The sequence below is a fragment of the Microchirus variegatus genome (assembly GCF_963457635.1).
Source record: "Microchirus variegatus genome assembly, chromosome: 22".
In the NCBI taxonomy this organism is placed as follows: domain Eukaryota; kingdom Metazoa; phylum Chordata; class Actinopteri; order Pleuronectiformes; family Soleidae; genus Microchirus; species Microchirus variegatus.
Genome location: NC_139823.1, coordinates 18,041,200 through 18,048,185, shown reverse-complemented (window position 1 = coordinate 18,048,185; position 6,986 = coordinate 18,041,200). Strand labels below are relative to the sequence as shown.

Genomic DNA, 6,986 nt, shown 5'->3' with positions numbered 1-6,986 from the left:
GAGTGCAAAAACAAGTGAGGGCGCGCAAAGGACAAGTGATGGAGTGCAAAGAACAAGTGAGGGAGCAAAAAGAACAAATCAGGGAGCGCAAAGAACAAGTGAGGGAGTGCAAAGAATAAGAGGGAGTGCAAAGAACACATCAGGGAGCTCAAAGAACAAGTGAGGGAGCGCAAAGAATGAAAATGAGCGCAAAGAGCAAGTGAGGGAGTGCAAAAAACAAGTGAGGGAGTGGAAACAACAAATCAGGGAGCTCAAAAAACTAATCAGGGAGCGCAGAGAACAAGAAAGGGAGTGCAAAGAACAAGTGAGGGAGCGGAAACAACAAATCAGGGAGTGCAAAGAACAAATCAGGGAGTGCAAAAAAGTGAGGGAGTGCAAAAAACAAGTGAGGGAGCGCAAAGGACAAGGGATGGAGCAAAAAGAACAAATCAGAGAGCTCAAAGAACAAGTGAGGGAGCGCTAAGAATAAGAGGGAGTGCAAAGAACAAATTAGGGAGCGCAAAAAACTAATGGGAGTCCAAAGGACAAGTGAGGTAGTGCAAAGAATAAGTGTTGTTCTAGTATTTGATTAACCCCTGTCTTTATTTATATTTTAAACAGTGCCTATTTTTCATAGCATATCATATTTTACTCAGAAATGTAAGAATAATCCTCTCCTTTCCAGATATTTTTGAACCAAATAAGAGTTTGTTTGTTTTAATATGGTAAAAAAAAAAAAGGCATTAAACCGGGGAAATACCTCCTCCAGTCAGCGTTGACTGTGAGGTTGTTTCAGTGCAGCGTCAGTGCAGAGTTTCTCGACCTCCTCGGCTCCAATGGAGAGCTGTGATTCAGAGCAGTGGCTCCCCGTGATTGGCTGGAGCTGTGAGAGGGGGGGGGGGGCGGGGCCTTGCTGCTACAAGCTGGTGGGCAGGAAGGGGCTGGATTTAGGGGGAGGTTGGCTGCAAAGTGTTTAAAGCAGATAGTTGGAGTAGACACTCTCCTGCTTCCTGCCTGCACCGCCTGGCTCGCTGGCTCGCTCGCTTGCTTTGCTTGCTCCGTGGCTCAGAGACAGACAGCCACAGACACACAGACAGACGGACACAGAGAGAGAGAGAATCCCTGTCCAGGCATGGACGTCCAGCTGCAGCGGCAGCAGCAACACACGGCAGCTCGTGAGGAATGACAACACTTCACACGGTCATTAACTCTGCTCGCTGAAGAGCTGCAGAGCCGCTGTTGGAAGTGTCACAGAACGCACACCGGGCGCCTTCCTCTCCTACGACGGCCACGCAGAGAGACGAGCAGACACCGTGGGGGAAATGAGGTGGGAGAGAAGCGTCCTTTTTAACGGTTTTTTTTTCTTTCTGGAGTTTTGCTGCAGTGTGCTGCATACCAGTCTGGCTGGGCTGGGGTTGTGGGGTGGGGAGGTGGTGGTGGTGGAGGTGGTGGTGGTGGGGTTGAATAATGTTGTATCTGTGCGAGAGAAAGTGTGCGAGGCTGAGAGACAGATTGCAGCCACGCAGTAACTGTCCTTGCTGCATTAGGATTCGACCACAGAGACAGATTTACTGTCAGCAGATGTGTTTTTTTGTGTGTGTGTGCCACATGGGCAACATATTTTTCACTCTCTGGATGAGGAGGGAAAAATAACTTTGGTTTTCGCTTAACTTTTAGCCTCGTTTAAAAAATGTCCAAAATGTCCCTAATATGAAGGTCTGGCTACAGGACTTTTTCACATCATAAATTACACGGCGGGGCCAAAGTTTGACGCTCGTCGTCCACATTTAGCTACGTGATACTTCAGCGTCACGGCGTGGAAAAGGCCAAGGGTGGTGTCATACGGTCTGGCTGTGGCTGAAGGGGGAAGTGGGTGTTTTCTGAAAATGGAACATCAGTCCAGCCCTTCCTGTTGGGAAAAGAATGGGAACGTGTCTCCAAGACGTTGCCAGAGATTCAGATTCAGATTCAGATTCGGATCACCCCCCCTTTCCTCTTTCGCCTTCTTTAGGGAAAATTGACTCTCATGTAAATTGCACCTTGAGGTGGCTCTAAGTGGATCTCAGTGGTTAGGAGGTCTCCGAGACGTCTCGTGGATGATGAAAGCGGCAGTCGGATTGCTCCGTTAACACCGCCGGGTGAGTTTGCTGAATCACTCGGCTCTTGTGTGTGTTTTTCAAGTGCAGCCATTTAGCCGCTTAAGATTTCCTCTTCGTGTGATGTCTTTATACTTTTTTTTTTTTTTTTTTTAATATATATTTCCAGCATCACAGGAGCTTTAATCTCCTCTCGTCTCTGTCGAGAGTCTCTTAATGCGCGGAGTTACGCTCTCGAGTCAAAGAACGACCTTTCTTTGTAAAGTAAACCCAGAGTCACCTTCAGCTTCAGCCGCACACTTTGACCCACTTTCTTCTAAGTGCTTAGTCTCGTACTGATTTGACTGTAAATGTCTTCTTCTTCATGAGTTTCAGCTCTTCTTCAGTTCCCATTTTGGCGTTAAACTGGACGACAAAGTTGGACACGTAGGATAGGCTAGCATCGTCCAAGAAGAGCTCGGTCGTCGGTTTCAAAAACTGACCCTGGAGCTGCTCAAATCGTGAATATGAAGTCGTCACAGTTGAAGGTCATTCCACAGCTAGGAGATTGGCTGTGGCTCCATGTCCGTGTATTATAGGATGTCGGCAAACGCGCTAAGATCCGTCCATATGACTAACGACTATAACATAAGCTGCGACCTCCTTGACCTCCATGGTAGCGCCCTCTATAGCTATTATTTTTATGTTTTTATGTGTTGCAAATAGTGGTTATTTTCATAATTGAATAATCCGTCCATTATTTTCTCGATTGATCCATTAGTTTAAAAGTATTTATGTTCTCAAATGTCTTTGCTTTTGCCCTTAAATCAAATTAATTCAGTTGTTATTATCATTTTTGGTTACAGAGATAAAAGTCCTTGAACGTTTTGAGTTATTAAAAAGCACTCACAGCCTTATTATTTTGACTCTTTACATGAATGTAATGTTTTTTCAGCTTCTTAAAGTGAATATTTCCTGGTTTCTTTGCTCCGTAGAACAAAGAAATCATTGAGACGGAATCATTTTGGTCTTTTGGAGGTTTGGGAAACCAAACGATTACACGATTTAGTGAGTTAGTTCCAGCCCTAGTATCATGAGACGTTGTCTAATATTTGTGTGTTCTTATATCACGTGACGTCCTTTTTTCCACATCGTCGTTGTGCGAGCGCTGCGCTTCACCTCTGGCTGCCCTCTGCGCCGTAATTAGCCGATGACTTGTGGGCGAAGCAGGGAGTCGACGAGGAACGTGTCCATTTACCAGAAGACACAGAAACAACATTGTGTGTAACTGTGTTATGACATCGGGGAGAGGACACTCCACTCCAGTCCAGTCCAGTGCAGTCCAAGGCCGGTGTGGGTCACTGCGCAGTTGAGTTAACCCTATTATGATGTGGGGGCACACGCTCAGACCTGCTGACACGGTGAAAAGGCCTCTGAACAGTAGCTTAGTCCGTGCTCCAGACCTCTGCTGAGTTCACTCAGCCGTCCTTATCGCTAACGGCTGCTGATAATGTCGAAGTGGACGAGCCGTCGTAGCTTAACGCCAAAGACACGTCCGTAGCATTAAGCACGTTCACATCAGGCTGCCCTGATACTTGTTTGTCAGGAAAGGAGAACGTTTTGAGTCTTTTCCATGACTCACTGGAAACGGAACATTTTCCAAACCCCCCCCCCCTCCTCGTCCACATTGAGGCCCTCTCTCTCCACAGCCTCGAAAAACATTGACCACTTGTTCCTCTTGGCGATGCAAATGACCGCAAGGCGGTGGTTTGCCAGCACGGAATGGTAATAAATGGAAATACAGCAGCGGCGGCGTCGTCGTGAGTGAGTGAGTGAGTGAGTGAGTGAGTAAGCCAGCCCACCTCTCTTTTCCTGTTGTGTTTCTACTCCATTTTTTCGCTTGGCAACACCTGGACGTAGACGTCGTCGCGGCCAATGGCAGAGCGGCTAGCTTATCGTTCTCCGCGCAACACAAACACGAGATAAACGTGCGGCCGCGCAGCCACTGGACTGCACACAGATACCAGACTAATGGCTTACATGCGCGCTATTCAGAGGTCAAGCCAATGACTTTCACTGGAGACAACCCCCCCCCCCCCCCCCCCCCCCCCACACACACACACACACACACCCCCCACCCCCCAATCCTGCTGACTCTCATTCAATTAAACACACTGACCAAGTTAATGCCCCCGCCAGCTGGGCCTTAGTAAGCGTCGGTAATCCATAAAGTCCACTACTGTGGTGTTTCTCTTCACATCTCTGCTGTCTGTCTGTGTGTGTGTGTGTGTGTGTGTGTGTCCGCTTAACTCATTAAAAATCTAAACTTGTGCTAAACTGCGGGGGAAGGATCGGGATTAAAGTGAAGTTCTTCATCGGCGTTACCTTGAAACGCTATACCTATATATTTCCGTAACAGATTATTACACCGCTCGCTGTTCGGCCGAAGCTCTATTTTTGCAGAATGCTGATCTCCACATATTTTTTTTTTTTTTCCTCTTATTCCTGGAAGGACTCGGGAAAAACTGCAACCCAGGCCGACTCGGCCATGCTGCATCGCCTCTCTCTTCCTACCTGCTCACCATCTGTCCCCCCCCCCCCCCCCCCCATATAGCATTAGCATTGTCCCTGAATTACAACCACCACCAGTCAAGTTTTTAATTTTAAACTGCACGCAGGAGAGGGCTGCGCGATATGGGAAATAATCTTCTGTCACTCCTTATCAATATATTAGGATATAAATCAAATCCATGGGCGATATGGCTTGGAAATTAATAATAGGAGAGTGACAATACACTGTAAATACTCTCTAAAATATAAATATCTACTGTTTATGATGTGTATATGAGTTTTTACCTTTCATTTCACATAGTACCTGGTTTATTTCTTTAAATGAAGTGTTAGAAATGATGAAATTGACGGCATATATGGTCAAATTCTGCTTTGTCACGAATAATTAGGCTTAAAAATTGCGACTTATCAATATATTAGGATATAAATCAAATCCAGGGGCTATGTGGCTTAGGAATTAATAATAGGAAAGTGACAATACACTGTAAATACACTCTAAAATAAAACACATCTACTGTTTATGATCTGTATATAAGTTTTTACCTTTCATTTCACATAGTACCTGGTTTATTTCTTTAAATGAAGTGTTAGAAACGATGAAATTGACGACATATATGGTTAAATTCTGCTTTATCACAAATAATTAGGCTTAAAAATGACTCCTTATCAATATATTAGGATATAAATCAAATCCAGGGGCTATGTGGCTTAGGAATTAATAATAGGAAAGTGACAATACACTGTAAATACTCTCTAAAATAAAAATATCTACTGTTTATGATCTGTATATAAGTTGTTACCTTTCATTTCACATAGTACCTGGTTTATTTCTTTAAATGAAGTGTTAGAAATGATGAAATTGACGACATACATGGTCAAATTCTGCTTAATCACGAATAATTAGGCTTAAAAATGATTCAAAACGTGTTATTCAGTGACTTTTTTTAATAGAATGTTGTTGCTTTCATATAAAAAAACACATTCCTTTTTTATTATTGAGCCTTTTATAACTAATTTAACCAGGATGAGTCATCAAACATGTAAGAAATGAATAGATTAAAGTACAAGTGGTCGACAAAGCCGGATATTTATGCGTCCAGGTGTTCAGAGAGAGCAGCTCCTTCACTTTGAGCTTGTTTCGCACACCTGAAACACATTTACAAAAAGAAGAAATTAGCCTTTTCAGGATGTCACGATATCACAAAATGTATCACGACAGCACATGGATTGTATAATATCATCGATATATTGATCGCAGAGGCCCGACGTCTGTTCAAGGACACGGTAAACCAGAGCACGTTCTCCAGATGCAAAGTCAAAGCGAAGCAAAAACGTCTCCTTAAACGTTTGTTATGTCCCGAGGACGCGACGTTAGCTGCAGCAGTTAACAGCAGTTTAAACCCTCAGGGTCACAGTTTGCTCTCTGTTGTTGCTGTGAAATACTTCAATACTGCGAAGTCAGTGAAGCTGATTGAACTGATACAGATTTATTTTGGCGTGGCTTCAAATTCAAACGTACAGGACCTGGCATGCAGTTGCGTTTCTGCGTGATTTTCTTTATCGCCCACATCAGGGTCTTTGGATCTCTCTCCTGACAAACATGTTGAGTCTGTAGTGAACTCATCCAATGACCCCCCCCCCAAACTACTCCAGTGTGTGTGTGTGTGTGTGTGTACGCACGACTGAAAGTGTGTGTTTTTCCAGCCATTTTTAGCACAACTCGCTCGGCCGAGCGGCGCCGACCGGGCGTCCCTTTGCGTATTTTGACAAAGTAGGTTAGCTTGATCGCAGACTTCTAATGGCTTCTAAAAATAAGTGGGGGATTAATTGTTAAAGGTCAGATCTGACATGATTCTTACCTGACTCTCTCTCTCTCTCTCTCTCTCTCTCTCTCTCTCTCTCTCTCTCTCTCTCTCTCTCTCTCTCTCTCTCTCCCTCTCTCTCTCTCTCTCTCTCTCCCTCCCCCAGGGGGGGGGGAAGATGCTGTGAAATTGAATCCTGATTTTTCCCGCGAGCGGTGCCTCGCTCTCGCATTCGCGTCCTGGTCAGGCTTGGCCTGGGCCGGCGCTCGGAAAGCTTCTCATCTCATTTCACACGATTCAGCACTAAAGTGGGACAATAACGCGATCGGGCCGCACGGTATTTGTCCTCGTGCGATGATAAAAAAAAATTAACGAAACGGCGCTCGAGGGCAAGTGCGAGGGAGCGAGCAGCAGAACATGAAGCTGAAATCTGACAAGGAAGTGAGCGACTGTTCACCCGTGTGACAGCTGTGTAAGGGCTTCTGCAGGGAATTTGTTCAGGGATTTCTTTCTTCTCCCCCCCCCCCCCCGCTCCCCCTTTAACAGTAGCACAGATATT

General features: G+C 45.2%; 1 protein-coding gene across 4 annotated transcripts in view; it reads left to right on the top strand.

Moving 5' to 3' along the window:
- The first annotated feature begins 1,004 nt into the window (after positions 1–1,004).
- Positions 1,005–6,986, top strand: part of LOC310943466 (muscleblind-like protein 2a) — a 72,285-nt gene continuing 66,303 nt past the window's right edge. For all 4 annotated transcript variants that reach the window (XM_083909038.1, XM_083909040.1, XM_083909037.1 and 1 more), the window contains exon 1: positions 1,005–1,306. The gene's annotated coding sequence lies outside the window, so the exon portion shown is untranslated. The remainder of the gene's footprint in view (positions 1,307–6,986) is intronic.